Genomic DNA, 16,868 nt, shown 5'->3' with positions numbered 1-16,868 from the left:
GGAGTGGAAATTACTGTATACTATGGAGAAAATGAACTCGGATTTCGGTAAATATCTTATGTAGGTCAATCAACCATGGCCATAACAACTACCCCCCTGTTCATGCAAAGTATCCAACATTTACTGCAGAAGATTGTCAACTCAACTATGTAAAATACTGAGATAAATTATACGAATAGTCAAATCAACTACATCAGTAGTCAAATCTTTCTACTACTATTCAATAGTAAGATTCCCGACGTCACTTTTCTCGGTATAGTATAGTATATTATCAGCGAAAGTTTGATCTTCCTGTTATTTATTCATGTGAATATGAATTTCGATTTTTTTAAAGCTGCTAATGCAGGGAATCATTAATTTTGTCTGAATTGCGGTGCCGTTAATCTGCAGGCAGCTTAGCGATTACCCTTTCACGAGCTGGGGTATTTTAATAGATGGTACGTGAACGTCGAAACCTGAATCCCGGTTCAGTTAAAATTTTATTGGGTACCGCAGATATCAAATTTCACCATAATCCATTAGCCGTCTGCGAACGTGTGGGCTCTGAATAGCTGCGTACATATTATTACCAAAAATAGTACCAAAATCACGGTGTATTAGTTTACAATATTAATAGACACAAATCGAATTTTCAAAACCACCAGTTTGTGCGTAACTGTAATCCCATGAATCAATAATGTTAAACGAAAGAACTTTACATCCATTCGCGTACTTGCATTCGTACCCAAACCAATTCCCATGGTAAATCTCGATGTGGAAATTACGTACTCGAATATTTGTAATGATGGTTAATGTGAGAAAACGGATTGAAAAGATTTCATTGAAAGTCCATCGAATTAAAGTTGAGTAAAATCACATGAAGTCCTTTCAAGTCTTCGTAGGTTTCCGGACTTTCTTAAAGTCTAGTACTGTACATTGTATGACAAGTGCGGAAAGTAGACGATATCTAAACGAGTTATATTTGTGGCACGAGTCAAAAATTAGTGCTGTAACTCACACGAATCAGAGATCGCCTTTCCACACGTGACAAACACGTTATGTTTCATAATTCCTGTGAAGGAAAGTTTAATTTGGGCCGCACCAAAGGTGCCATTGGTAGCGTGTGAAATTTGGCTTATGTAACTCACGTCGATGGCATGACCCCTGATAATAATGCATGAAATCAGATTATTCGCTAGTGCACATGCGCCAGAAAAGCCTAGTGTGGAAAGTCGAACATTTCGATCGTGCGTAAGCACCAATTTTCACCTCCGCATACACTGTTCAGAAATATGGTACTTCATAATACGCACGTCCACGGAATTCGAAAACTAAGCTTTCGAGGCAGATTTCGTATAAAAACTGTTGCGGTATAAAAAACGGTTGCAATACCTGCTTGGAAAGTGTGATTTTCAGCATACGTAAGCTCCTTTATTTCTCAACAGTACAGAAATAAGAAGCTGGCGCATACGCACATTCAAAACGTTGTATTTTCCACACCAGAACTTTTTTGTCGGGTGACCGGTTTACATGTAACTCGAGGTTGCGCGCTGCCATTGGCACTTTCAGTACTTATTAGGTAAACTTTCTTCACAGTAACTGCAAATAATACCGTGTCGCACCTGCTGATACTGGTCCATGGGTTCGTGGTCCTGGTAAGCAGACTGGTACGATAACAAAACTTGTGCAGATATCGCTTACTTTCCACTCTTATGACATAATATACTTTTTGAGTCATATTGTCCTTCGAACTCGATTAAAGCTGTCCGAAGTCGTCTCAAGTCCTTCAAATTGTTTCTGCAAATAGGAATGTTTCAAGACATATAATAATAACGTACTCTCCCTCGTTTCTCTGATCTCCTCCTCATCTTCTTTCTGCGCACCGATTCCAACTTATGTCATTCGGCATTTTGTCGAATTTAAAAGTAAAATACATGATTAATACATGAATATTATAGAATTTCACATTGATTCAATTATAAATCTGGCTTAATTTCAGTACTGTGTGGTCATTTCATTTTATATTGCTGGGCGTTGGAAAGTTGAGTAATCCTTGAACTCTCGCTCAATGTTTCAAATATAACGTAAAAATTTTATTCAGCCGTATTGTTGTCTTGGTGGCATTATTTGCTGAAAGGTGTGTTTAATAAGTAACGTATACGTACCGAGATGCTTTCGAAAAGCTATATTTCGTGTCTAATGTACCAGTATACGATCAGCTGTATATACCTACACACGACTGCATAAGTACATAATTGATTGCCTGTGGCGAGTTTATAAATTGCCATCCATGAAATGTCCACCTATAAATTATCGATCAGTTTAGATCATAAAGTGAGTGTTGTGTAATACTTCATCCTGTTAATAATTAGCAATATTAGCTTAGATAAACAGTCATTTGCATAAAATTGAGATTTGCCGGCGATGTGTTTACAGTGATATAACTATCGTTGGTTCAATTGGTAATTGCATAATTTCATCACTATCCAATGTGGTATAGGTGACATGTTGTGATCGACTGTACATATACTCGACATATGTGTAATGCTCGTCTGCCCACAAGAATCGTTTGACACTGCACTGAGAGAAAAGTAATTGATTCGACAAAATTTTGTTAGACCAACGGAAGTATCGTATTTTATTGAATTAAGTAAGAAGTATATTGTGTTCGCTACTTTTGTTGAACCAAACAAATATCACTTGACCCAAATAATCCTTTCCCTTCGTGTAGTTGATTTAATGGCAAAAACTGATACCAATGAAATTCCAGATAAGAATATAGAGCAGTGAATTATGCACGAAATTCACCACGCGATTAAGATTCACGGTTGCGCGGATCCGTTTCGACACGGAAGCGGACAGTTATTACTCTACACGTATCTAGAGGTATAAGGTATAAGGTGGTCGTAGTTCGTATTCCTCGATTGAGCCAAGCGCCGATGTAACCTAATTATCTAAGTTAACTAATAGGGACTTCATGCTGGGATGTATTTGGCATCTATATTGCAGCCACCGGGTCTAGTGCAAGTGTATATCACGACTACCTATAGCCGATGCCGTAGGAAGCCCAAGACTCGAAGCATTAGTAGATCTAACTATGTCTGAGCTACACAGAAACCTATTAGCGTACTTATACAAGTTATACCTGGTAGTTGTCCATCAAGTCGGAGGCGTAAATGCTGGTTAAACTCATTACATACAAATGAGAAATTATTGCCACGGTTCTGCGTGTACGGTAAAACGACCAGGCAATGATCGCATTCATCGACCCTTATAATTAAATTCACGAATCAACCCTACACAAGTTTACTCTCTCATCCATTTGCGGAGCACTTGCTACTTGGCTTTAAAGCTAAAACCATTCTTTCTCGACACATAAAAGTTATAAGGTTAATTAATAATTGGATTACTGAATGAATAATTGCTTGTAGCAGAAGCTCAACTACGTGCAACCTATCATATTTGTCGAACCCCTACTCTCCTACCAACTCAATAAAAATTTTCGTTTCTGTACGTAGTAATAAAGTTTGTACGAGTATTGATAAACGTGCAGCAAATATGCAAACACTTTTTTTAAAGATATATTACCTGCCTCCAGGAAGACTGTGTTCTCTTTTTTTTTGTGCTAGGCGAATAGTGCCGTAGTTAATATTAATCGTAAGTTAAAATCAGTGGCCAGTGGCGGTTAGCGCGTTCGAATAATCTTTCTTTGTTGTGGTTAATTTTGTTTATTATTTACCAAAAATGCAAAAAGATATAGCCAACGACCAGGGAAGCTGATGATAATTGAGAGGCGTGTCGATCACGCCAAGTGCCCAACAAAATCTCGCAATATCTTTTGTAAGATCAATTTTTCAGCATTCATCGCTGGTCGCAAAAAAAAAAAAAAAAGGGAACACTGTAAGTTTCTGGCAAACTTCTCCAGGTGAACCAAGGGCATCGAAAAATCGAAGATCCGCCGTCAGGATACATACGGGACAGTTAAAAATTTTATATTGGAGGTTCAATTTTCAATAGATGCAACATATGCTTACAACCACAAGTATTTAAAAATGCTGCTGACAAGTATTAATTATCGTCAACCATGAGAGTTTTTTGAAAATTACTTTACGATTCAATGTCCACTGAAATCTACAAATTTATCTACGGCCGAGAATTAGGAAAATTTCATGTTCGTTCCACGACAGATTGAAAAATATCAAATATTTTAATCATTTGATACGTACTGCAGAAGTTACTAAGTATAGTTGCTGAACCATTGGCCACACAACTGTTTGTTTCGCGCGAAATTTCTGTTTGCGAAACAAGTTTTAATTGAATACATAATTAATTGTAGATATCGAGCTAAGAAGCTGCACTTCCAGCTTTGACAGTTAATACTGCGAGATTGAAGGGTAAAGTTTGGAACTAGGCAGAGTTCAGCAGTCCTCAGTTGCTAATACGCCAGATAAGCTTGATTTCCATCACCTCGCCGCTAGCTGGGATGATAACTTCGAATGGGGTTTCTCGAGCGAATGAAATCTCCAGTAACCAAATGAGAAATGCTTCAATTATTGGCAACCATCCAATTTCTCTTATGGTTATATCCAAATCGCAACCTCGAAGTCATCGGCGAAAATTTTCGGGTAATACCACCCAAGCATCACACAAGTACTTGTATACGAGGCATTCCACACCGATTCGACCTGGGTCTGACCCTTGACCGCTTCGATTCGGTCCACAATTTTTTATCTTGTTGTTTCAACTCTGAAAAGCACTGAGATTTTTTTTTTTTACACGTTTTAAACAAAACTTTATTAGCTCATAATATTTCACAATGCAAACATCGTGCCAAAAATATGAGGCCCTTTTAGAGTTGAAGCTATAAGGTGAAAATCGTGGACCGAATCGGAGAGGTTGAGGGTCAGATCCAGGTCGAATCGATACCGGAAGCTTAATTTAATGAGGAATGTCATTTCTTCCGAAAATTTCGCAAGCAAGATTCACTGGTACGTTTATACCGAGAATAACTGACGTGTCAATGACAAAAACCATTGTTACAAGTACTAGTTGTCACCGTTGTCACAAGGCTTGTATCTTCGCCGCTAGATATCGGAACGAGCGGTGGCATAGATTGAAGTCGTAGTTCAATGTTTGAAACTAATGAATGTTGTTAACTAGAATATGGTATCATATGCGGCCTCGCAGTGATTGAAAAACTGAAATTGGACCTAATAAGTTATTATTTTCCATCTTCTAAATGTGTTTTTCTTATTTTTCTTAGCTACATTGGAATATTTCGTAATAAGATAATCGGAAAGGTGATTCTTATCACTTCCATTTGATATATATGTTTTTAATATTTGAATAGCGGGTCAACAAGATATGGATATTTTTAAACAAAATCACGGGTTAACACTAACTTCACACGTGACAATAATTTCCCGACAACTTGACCCATCTCGACTTTTCCGTGGTTTCTTGAGTTCGCAAGTTTTGTGGGATTTCCGGAATCTGAATCGAATTTTTCACGGTTTTTGGGGTTTTCGGAGTCTAGGTCGACTGTTTCGACTAGGTCCTGGTTTCCAGGAAAAAATACAATGGAGAAAGGAATTATTGCTTAAAAATGTACACTGAAAATCCGAGTTTCTTACTTCGAAACAAGAACAAGAAAGCGACAGCAGTTTTGGTCATTTAAAATACTTGGTACAACTTACCCCGCCTCCAGGGTAAGTTATCACACCCTCAATTTTTTTAAAAAATTCGAGAAACCCTATTCAGGCATGCTTTGGAAGAACCACGAATTTTCTCCAGATGCGTAAAGGATACATCTACAGTGCCCATATTCGAATTAAATGGAATTTTGATTCCTTAAAATTCTGAAAATCAGAAATTAAAAAGTTCGACAACTAGCACCGGTCTCCCTTACTTCAAACCTCGCCTACACATAACTCTTCAGAAGCCAATCTGTTACAGAGATCTGAACGCTGACACGAAGTGATGCGAGTTTTTCGTGAAAGGCTGTCGCGACGCGCATTTCTCCCGTTTTCTAAAAAGGCACACGTAGGTGTGCCACCTGAGATTTTACTTACCTACCCTCCAGGATCATATACGCTGGGGCTAATTGTTCGGTAAATAGATCCCCGCAGTTGCTCCGATGGAGAAGGGCCCGGCTGACGAACTATAGGTAGACTCCCCCGAGTGGTCCGGATGCTAGACCCGATGCCATTACAGCATTTCGACGGGCGTCAACTCTAAGGAATTCCCGATTGATCCGATACCTACCCGATGCCACTTACAGCACGACAAGCGCGAGGGTTAAACTGTAAACAGAGCACGTGGGTGGATGAACAATTAACTACACATGAGTGATGAAGTTAGTTAAAATCAAAAACAATAGTTTCTTCGGATTGCTAATATGTAATAGCCCTGGGCACAGACTGTATGGACTGCGATATGACAGAACGTGGGGACGAAGACCAAGAGCAGACAGAACAAAAGTAGTAACAGAGTGAGCCGCCGATAAGGTGTCTTCAGCGTTTATACGTAGCTTCTATCTGCCTTGATGGCACTGTAGGTTACCCTCAAATACGCGAAGCTAGCCCTGTCAGTCAACCGGTTACTGACTGGAGGTTTTGAAAAATTAGCCTTAGCCTACAGATGGAAAAATTGCGCGAGCCAAAACATGTTCAATGCCACGGTTTTTGGAGAACACCAGGCCACCTGGTTTTTTTCACGTACTCAAGTAGCCCCATGTAGTGTGTGCTCGGTATCGTATTTTGGGGAAGAAGATCCTGATTATGCACTCAAGGATGTAACACTCCTCAAAATGTGATTGATACGATAAATTTTGGTCCTGAATTTGGGTTACCTTTCACCGATTGTAAACTTACTATCAAATCATGGGCAGCCCGTTTTGAAGATGGGATCTCAGGGTGTTTTAGAAAAAATCTATCATATTTAGAGAAGATGTAAGGGTTGCCAATACCAAAAATTTTTTATAAGTAGCCCATGTTCGTCAAAAGTCGTCAAAAGGGACGCGGGTCAACGCACGTTAGTTGGCAACTGAAGTAATATCAGGCCACGTACAGCCCGCTCTGCCAATAGTGCCGCTCTCAATAGAGCCACTTCTTCTATTTTGTGTTCAAACGCTTTCCCCACCCTTCGCCAAGTTCTCCGGCTCTTTCAATGGTGTCGCGCGCTAGATGCATTGTGGCAGTATTGAAAGAGAGTGATTCGAATGTTTTCCTCAACAAGTCGCGTCGAGAGTACGGGTACTGCTTTTCTCGGAAAGTTATTCCCCTACACGCCTATCACTGGCACTATTGAGAGAGTGTACTGTATTATTAGTCGAGGAAATAAAGCACTAAAAACGGCCCAACTGTCGATTTTTTGAGCAGTAAGACGGATTTTAATGCGGTTTTTTGCATTCGATTCGTAAGAGCGCCTACAAACTTTGTGAACTAAATTGATTAATTAATTTTTTGAAAATGCATTATGGCATTAATAATATGCATTTTGCAAGTGCACTTCCAAGAGACTCGGTAAATATTAATGGAAATGAGTCCAGTTTTGCTACTCGGGGGTTTTTGAGGTCGCTGAACATGAATATCGCCACGGCAACCGTCTCCGAGGTACCTGGTGCCCAGGGTGGACAGTATCAACGTCTTCTCCTAGAGTTTTGGCGAAAATTGTGATCGAATTTGTCGAAACTCGTTGCTAGGGGGTTTTTGGGGTCACTGAATACGAATATCGATACGGCAACCGTCTCCGAGGTACGTGGTGCCCAGGGTGAACGTTTCAACGTCTTTTTCTGGAATTATCTTGAGTATTATCATTTTTACCTCAATTAAAGTATATTGTTCTTAATTCAATCACAAATTCGATCACAATTTTCGCCAAAACTCTAGGAGAAGACGTTGATACTGTCCACCCTGGGCACCAGGTACCTCGGAGACGGTTGCCGTGGCGATATTCGTGTTCAGCGACCCCAAAAACCTCCGAGTAGCAAGTTTTTTATTTAGTGTCTCTTGGAAGTGCACTTGCAAAATGCATATTATTAATGCCATAATGCATTTTCAAAAAATTAATTAATCAATTTAGTTCACAAAGTTTGTAGGCGCTCTTACGAAGCGAATGCAAAAAACCGCATTAAAATCCGTCTTACTGCTCAAAAAATCGACAGTCCATTGCTTTATTTCCTCGACTATATTCAGTTGTTAGGTATACTTGCAAATATTGGGAATTACACTTTTGCGTGGATCACTGATATTCATTGGGAATACAAGAAAATGTTACATAATTCAAGAGCGCGTCTTTGCTATCAAAGACTTCCAAGTAGATGTCACCCCGATTACCTCATTTTCAATGCAGTCGGTCTGCGTGTAACGTATGGAACCCGAACCTGTCCAAGGTTTGCACAAACAGCGCCAAACTATTGACCAAACTCATAATTTTATCCAATCCGTATCTAGTTTCATTTCTATAAGCTGTACAATATAGTGTTCAAATGTGTGTGTTCGTCAAAACCCTACCTAGCGATAGCCCTGTACTCGCCAGTCCAACGGACAGGGTTCGATTCCGCGTCTTGCAACATTGGTAAAGTTTTTCATGACAAGCGCTTACAGGATACAGAATCACTGAAGTCGAACAGACCTGTGGTGTGAGTTGATGTTAGTGCGCAGTAGAATTTTAAGTAAATATACTAGACTGTATGGCTGCGGTACCTATCTTCAGGCGTTGGTTTACAACCGTTTGGACAGCCTGTACCCTCGAAATTTGGTCGTACCGACCATGGGTTGCTTATCAAGAATATCTGGTCTTGGCTAACCCGACAGCCTCTCAAAGTTTGATACAACTGTTCGAAAACACTCTGTATACTATCTGAACTTACAAACGAAGCTCGGAGCACCATTGCCAAACGCACACCTGTCTTCAGGAATAGACATAGTCATGTTAATGTAACAACTATTAATGCATGTAGATCTACACGCGACTCAAGAACTTTTTAACATCCCGGAATTAATGGTTCATAAAACAAATGGAGGTTGTATGTCCGTGGTTATGGAACAGATCCATCTTTAATAGGAAAATGCTTTTCCTGTACAATTATCGATCTACCTAATTATAGGTTACCATATTTGCCACAGCACAAACTGAGAAGGAACCTTGGAAGGAACGCTCGGCCGTGCGCCCATCTGAACGTGAAAGCATCTTTCATGTTCGAAATTATTGTATTTCCTAGTTCTCATCTAGGAGCCCCAATATTACACGAAAACAGTCTCACGATGGCTCATTATACTCCTCATTCTTTCTTGGATGGCGAAAAGTACCTTAGCTATGACACTTTTTGGTCCCTGAAATGCAGGAAATGTGGGAATACCAAACACGTGTCAAAAAACCATACATTTTTTTGACGATTTTCGAAATATGAGTAACTTTCCTGAATTCCTCTACGGAAGAGCGATGGACTGTCGAAATTTAAACCCTTTCCGTTCGTGTGTTTATTTAATATCGAAAGAAGGGTGAGTTTGCTCGGTCGGTAAAAGTAGGACGGCTACATGCTCTTAACGGGGTGCTCTGGTCGATTTCGACGTTGACGTATACATCTCCAAACATCGAAGTCCACGTATCTAAAACGCGAAAATGGGCTTAACGACCCCGTTCTATACGCAATTCTGAATAAAAACACTCCCATGCATTTTTATTTGACCCAGAAATAAATAAATGGCACGGATTCTACGGAATCGTAATAGTAAAGTCTAAAAATCATTTAATCGTAGCTTTTTCTTGCAACAGACAACCTCCGATGGGTATATTTTCCCGTCTGCACCTTACGAACCAAATGTAAATTGAGTCAACTAGTTCTGTACTCAGTTCTGTCTACTGTTCTCAGTCGATTTCTCTTGTATTAATTTTTTCGATAGCTTACAAGCCAATGAGTTCAATTTATTCTTGATTATTATTAAGAGAGTACTTTGAGGAATTTGAAATTTAACTGCCATGTCTGCCTTTTGATCATTATTGCCATCTTGCACAGCTTTCGAAATATGTAGTTTTTCTTCAATACTCAAAGTTCGTCTTGTGTTCTCATCCATGGCTGGTAGCTAGCAACCAAGCTAATACTGTTTACTGACAAACTTGACATTGCACCAGGGGACCCCTCATTATAGGTAATTCAGAGTACAAGTCTGCTATAATCAGCTTCGAGTTTTGCATCAGCCGCGTGCTAACCAATAAACAACGAAGTTTCTCAGAGTGCACCCATGGTGCGCATCCACGAAAACGTACCGTATGATCTCGAGCGTCATGTCTTTCTTCGAAGAAATATAGCCCGGATATGAACATTTCTGATTTTTTTGGTGTGCGTAGTAAAAATTAAACATAACTCATTTATCGCAAATAATTCCCGAGAAAATTGTGACTGAAATCGCGCCGTTGAATTGAAAACTCGTATCCAGCGAAAATACTAACGCTCCGCTGATTTTTCAAAATTTTTTTCACTCACTTACCTTTTTTCCGAACACTCAATATTTTATACAATGAAAATACTCCGTATTCCAATTGTGATTACATCTTTTTTCCGCTACTCGCTTGAATTGACTTGTAACTCCGTTGTCTTCCAACGAATCTCACCAAAGGTTCTCTTCAAATTAAAGCTTTTTGCATGCTTTTTTCATATCCGTAATTAAATGTTACAAAAACGGTCGAATAAACGGTCAGTTTAATTTTGAAACCAAGGTCGGATAAAAAAAAGTCCCTTCGTTGGAAAATTAAATTTTTTTTTGTAAAAATAATTATGGGTTCCGATATGTTGTTGCGAAATCTACTATTAAAAAAATCCGTGTGACGTCTTGTATTAGAATTATTATAAAATTGTACAGGCCGATGTTTGGCTAATTTGTTTATAAGTCTTTAAAGATTCAACTTACAGATTACAGCTTCCACACGAATTATTTGTCAGTGACAAAGAATTGTTAAATGCGACACAAAGACGTCATTTTAATAAATACTCACTTTTTTATTATGTATTCAAAACGACGTAATTAGTGGTTTTTTTCAATAACTTGTAATTCGGTCAATATTTTTCATCTCGCGACGTCTAGTTTTGTAGAGCTTTCGCGGACTAGAAAAAAAGTATTGATTTTTTTTTTCTGTACAATCGTAAGGAAAAAGAATGTACGCGAAAAACTTTAAAATCACAGTTTTAATCGATTTTTAAACAATGTTTCCACACGATTTCAGATGGCAGGTTGACATATGTTCATGTACACCGTTTTTACTACCCATACCAAAAAAATAACGCTTATGCCTCTATATTTCCTGGACTACTTGAGGAGAGAGAAAATTCCGTTCAGAGGTCCGTACACTTACAACATTCGTAATCTAACAATTCACAGAATCATATTTCGTTTCAGTACACGGAAAATCTATTTCGTTACATGGAGGATTTTTTGTCGATACGTAGTTTTCCCGAAGGGATGAGCTATTCTCTGCGTTACACGGAGTTTTTCGTTAAATTGGAGTTAGTTGTATCGAGGCTCTGTTGTATATATACAGACTTCCTATCCTCGGTCTCCTTTTTGTGCGGATCTTCGTGCCCCCCACTCCTTCATGCTTGAATACAACGAGTAGAGGGCCTTACAGGCATGGGTTATACTCGTGTATGCATATGTATACAGAACATATGCATATATGCTGACATGAGCGTCACTGTGTAATGCGGAAAACAAGGCGAAAAGGTGTCAGGAGTATCACAGAAAATGCAAGTGAGAACTTCTCAGGCGGGTCATCGCCGAAGAACAGAGAAACAGTGGTGACAACTACACCGAAAGTCGACGCACACCTTTTTTAATTCCGGTCTAGAGGCTGTAATTGTTGACGCATAAATGGTTTTGCCGATGTTTATAACAATAATAATAATTACAACCAATACCCGACATGAGCGTCACTGTGTAATGCGGAAAACAAGGCGAAAAGGTGTCAGGAGTATCACAGAAAATGCAAGTGAGAACTTCTCAGGCGGGTCATCGCCGAAGAACAGAGAAACAGTGGTGACAACTACACCGAAAGTCGACGCACACCTTTTTTAATTCCGGTCTAGAGGCTGTAATTGTTGACGCATAAATGGTTTTGCCGATGTTTATAACAATAATAATAATTACAACCAATACCCGCCACGCCCGATATGGTATATCTGCAGAAGACATAATTGCCTAGATGCGGAGCAAGGGAGGAGATGGATCAACAACCGTCATTATACGGCTTTATGATTAAACATTTCTTCGTATAATCTTGATTGAAAAATTTGTCCGCTTGCTCAACAATTTAACTCAATCCACTGACTAATATGCTATTGCTTGTCTTACACCTGCTCGTAAGTTTAGATTTTTTTTATATTTACTTTTCTGACCTCAATAAGGAAAGAACTTGCATGACAGTTGCTGTATGCGATGATTGATATAAATAATACGCCTTTGATTAAAGTAAGTTTAGTTGTCCCGTATCGGTCACGTGCACGATTTCTTTATTTTAGTAAGGCATTCATTCGGTTTATAGCACCAGAGAAATAGAGGAAGTGTTGTGCAGTGTGAAACATCACAAGTTTTCACCTGATTCGGAGTAAAAAATGACAATCGAGAATCCGAACTCGGTAAGTTGACGGTAGGGAAGTGAATCCCCAATTTATTGTGTATTTGAAACTATTTCCAAATCAACTCAAAATTGATACGAGTCAATTTTATATTTGTCCGATAAGGCATTTGACTAAAAACATTCGGAACGTTTTCTGACCTTTTATTTCTCCTACTGAAAATTTTACCTCAAATAAAAAACAAAAATTCTTTCGTAACAACCAGATGTAAACGCATGTTATTCGGCAATGCAAATATTCATGGGATACGGGTGGTCGTAACGGGTACTGAATATCAACAAAATGTAAATTCACAAGCCGGAACGTTCAGGTGTGCAAACGAAAGTAGATTAAATGGCACGGAGTCACGAGTTCCGCATGAAAATAGATTGGATAGAAAAAATTCACCACCAGCCCACATAGATTGGTTTCGACTTCGATTTTCCCATACTCACCTACAGCCAGTTCGATGTCTGATACATGTATAAGGTTTTCAAAACGCACGGGAGGAACTCACCTGAAACACAAAATTAAAAAGTCTCTAAAGTCTGAGGTTCATTTTATAAAATAGTTGAAACTTTTTTGTTGATGTTCTATGAAGTCAGTTTTTACTGTAATACATCGTGAATATTTCTTGACAAAAGATATTTACATATTCCTATTTATTTCCTCGACAAAAAGGTGATGTTATTACATTTCAGCCTTTTATCCAGGGCAAGGTGAGCTTATTTTTCAAATTCTACCCAATGTAATTATTCGTATGAAAGATCGTAAATGTACTGTGATTTATTTGAATCGCAGCATGAATTTTATAAGTAAAACATGAACCGACAATAGTACCTGTACAAGGTGTTTCCGAATTAACGCCGCAGTGTGTTTGGTTGCCTACTACTGAGAGGAACAAATATCGGTACGAGTTTCCGGAAGATGGCGCGTTTTTGGGCATAGACTCATAGAGAGCCACTGAAGCCGAGACCGAAGGACAGAGCTAGTCCCGTCAGAGTCCTCTGTTTGTCGCACGATCAAAAGAGTGGGGAGCAGTCGCCAGGGGGGGGGAAAGCGATGAGGCAAGTGGAAGTTATACTTTAGGGTAGTCCTGGCTCGCTCTCCAAATCAGCTCTACATAAATCAAAAATGATTCGGTAATTTTTTAAGACTGTTATCTCAACTCTAAACGATGCTCTCAAGAGGGTGGATTTCCCCATTCAAACCTTTCAGGGGTATATCAGATGTACCGAACGAAGTTTCATGAAATTCGGATTAGGGGGGTTTTTGGGTAACTGATTATGAATCTGAATTCGAAATTTGAAAATTTTAAGTGGCGGATCCAATACGGTTTACCGATATCTTTTTTTTCACAATGATAAGTTGCCAAGCAAACTGCGACGTTTACTCTCGAACACCCTGTACATAGGGCGTCGTGGTACCATGGAAGAGTACAGAACGGGAAAGTTTAGGTTCAAGTCTTCGCTGGTTCGAAGAGGGCCAAATTGGTAAGTGAGGTATCAACTCACAAGGAAGGTATCCCAGGTCGACCTCTCCGATTTGATTTCTTTTGTAATATGTTATAGTAGACTATAAAGTTAAGAGAAGCTTTTTTTTTTACCTGCCATTAAGCACTTTAAGGGAGTGAAACCACCCTCCAAAGTAAGGCATGTCAAGGGGCGGTCAAGCTAGACTTACAATACAAAATTCCATAAGGTTGTCCGACACGACTTGAAAATTCAAGTTGTCTATCGACTTTAATCAATTATTGTGCGTACAACAATGGTACGCCATTAGGTACTATAATAAATTTCAGACAACGACTTCAATTGAGTAGTGGAGTAGGGCTTTGCAAGTGCGTGGGAAAATGCTTGAGATTCGCTTGATAATAGAAGCAGCAAAAAATAATAGGTCGACAGCCGATGCTTCATATTCTGGAGCGAATAAGGGGCTCTTATTCACGGGGAATTCCGGAGATTTTTATTTTTCAAGCTCACGCAGTCAATCGTTAACTCGAGTACACGTGGCTCGATAAAATGACGAGAAAATAAATGCACGAGGGGTTACGACGGGATAGAAAATTGAATTTGTTCCCGGGGAAAACAATTAGCAAGAAGAACAAAGTGGAAGGGAAAATGAATGAAAAAAAATTTACTGAAACCTGTGGGTGGCAGCTACGGCCGAAAAGGCTGCAAACGGCAGGCGTTCGGAACCTCGCGTCGTTACTGGATGGTTAAACAAAAGAATTTTCCTCCTGCTTAGCCAAATTGCCTTCGTAATTATAAGGCGATTCAACGTAATTATATAAGGTTAATGAAACAAGGTGGTTACACAATTAATGCTTACACAATTATCAAACTCCAAAGAAAAATTGAGCGTGTAGCTTAAGGCGCAAAGGTTCAAACGCTGACAGGATATTACATTATTATTCCTCGTGAACACCCACCGTTGCCCTTGTCGATACTTTGAATGAAAAAACAAAGAGAGGAGCTTTTCACTTTTCAGTTCATTTAATTTATATTCGTAGGAGAAAAAATAATAACAATTCCACACTATGCACGAAAAATTAGGGAGGCGGTACTGTGAAGAGGCCCTTTTTCTAAGATGTCCATTAGGGTGATCCTTACTTAGGGTGTTGATGATTTTTTTTCAGACCACCCCCCAAATCAACTATAAATTATTCAAAAACAATTTCCCAATTCTTTCAGATTTTTATATCAATTCTAACCCGTGCCTGTAAATGGATGGATATCACCGTTTAAAATACACTTGTTTCAGACACATTCTCAGCATATAATTTATTGTAAGAGTGACGATGTTCGAATCAAACTGTAATTGCGAAGATTTGGTGAGTATTAGTGCCACTATCTGAGAAAAAATTCACATCATCGTACCAACCAATCTCGACGAATTGCACACCCTACAAGTTTGACTTTTTTTTTTTTATTTATAAGAAATGCAATTGTCTATACTGCCTGGTACGATGATGTGAATTTTTTCTCAGATAGTAGCACTAATGCTCATTAGAACTTCACATTCGTGGATTTTTTCGAACATTATTACTCTTACAGTAAAATATATACTAAGAACGTGTCCGAAACACGTATTTTAAATAGGGAAATCCTTCCTCTTACAGGTACGGGTTACAGTTGATGTAAAAATGTGAAAAAAATTGTGAATTGGTTTTGAATTGTTTATAGTTGATTTGCTGGGGTGATCCGGAAGAAATTCGTCAACATTCTAAATGAGGACCACCCTAATGTCAATGAATATTTTAGGCTTTATTTCAGACAAGGAATGATCGGTACGGCGGTAACAAAAATTCAACTGCTATTTATAGCATTTTCAAATACTACTTCTCATCTAAAAAAAAAGATTAAAAAAAACATGCCCGTTAGTTCGAAATGAGCTGAACAGTTATGAACTTGTGCAGGCGACGATGCACTTTGAATTTTTGAGAAGATTTGAAAATCGGCGTAATCAAGTGCGTCGTATTTTTATTTATATATTGTATTGGAACGAGCATAGACGCAAAAAAAATGGGTGGATCTTAATACGCAAAGAGAACAGGAAGAGAAATAACCTCCTTATTTCGATTTCTTAACGTTTGCATTACCTAGATTAAGATGGTACGTGTTTTTTTTTACATTCGACTTTTTAGTCAGTTGCAAGAATAATTACATCAAGTTTGAAGTAATTACATTTGCTGTATGCTTCAACCAATCGATTATCATTCAAAAAAATTAAAATATGTGTAACATAGTCAAGACTACGTAAGAATCGTGAATTGCTTTAAATAGGCAAGATATAATATAATCGCGATTCTTAATGCAGATGGAAAATCATACAGAATAAAAACCGCACTACGAAAGAAGTAGAATTTACGAAAAAATCTTAACTCACAGATGATATCCGATTACCGAATTTGTGTATATGAAAAATGCGGAAAGAATATTTCATCAAAAATGAATGCTGCAAACTAATAAATTCCTAAACTCTACTGCACTGATATTTATGGCGGTTGAATTTTGAACTTTCTATCTCCGCTAACTTCGGTCGTTCCACTTTGCATTGACAAACATCACTCAGCTTCCCTGCAGTTACAAGTCGTAATAGGAATTAGAAAAGTGTCCTTCATTTTTACTCCATAATTCTATAAAAGTACTAGGAGTTCAAGCTATTTCGCGAAATTTTGATTTTCGGTCTTCACTACCTTGTTCGAATGAACGTTAGAACGTTTGGCTGTCTATTCCGGCTGCTAGTTTTCAGCCTCGTGTTGCAGTCGGTAGATGAA

At 38.6% G+C, this 16,868-nt stretch overlaps 1 protein-coding gene across 5 annotated transcripts in view; it reads right to left on the bottom strand.

Moving 5' to 3' along the window:
- Positions 1 to 16,868, bottom strand: part of LOC124302303 (protein-tyrosine sulfotransferase) — a 270,777-nt gene that overhangs the window by 199,155 nt on the left and 54,754 nt on the right. For 2 of the 5 annotated variants that reach the window (XM_046758305.1, XM_046758307.1), the window contains exon 2: positions 6,051 to 6,281. The exons of the other annotated variants lie outside the window; for them this stretch is intronic. The gene's annotated coding sequence lies outside the window, so the exon portion shown is untranslated. The remainder of the gene's footprint in view (positions 1 to 6,050; positions 6,282 to 16,868) is intronic. 5 annotated transcript variants of the gene reach the window in all.

The sequence above is a fragment of the Neodiprion virginianus genome, chromosome 4, assembly GCF_021901495.1.
Source record: "Neodiprion virginianus isolate iyNeoVirg1 chromosome 4, iyNeoVirg1.1, whole genome shotgun sequence".
In the NCBI taxonomy this organism is placed as follows: domain Eukaryota; kingdom Metazoa; phylum Arthropoda; class Insecta; order Hymenoptera; family Diprionidae; genus Neodiprion; species Neodiprion virginianus.
Note: the sequence above shows the minus strand (reverse complement) of the source record. Positions and strands in the feature narration are given on the sequence as shown.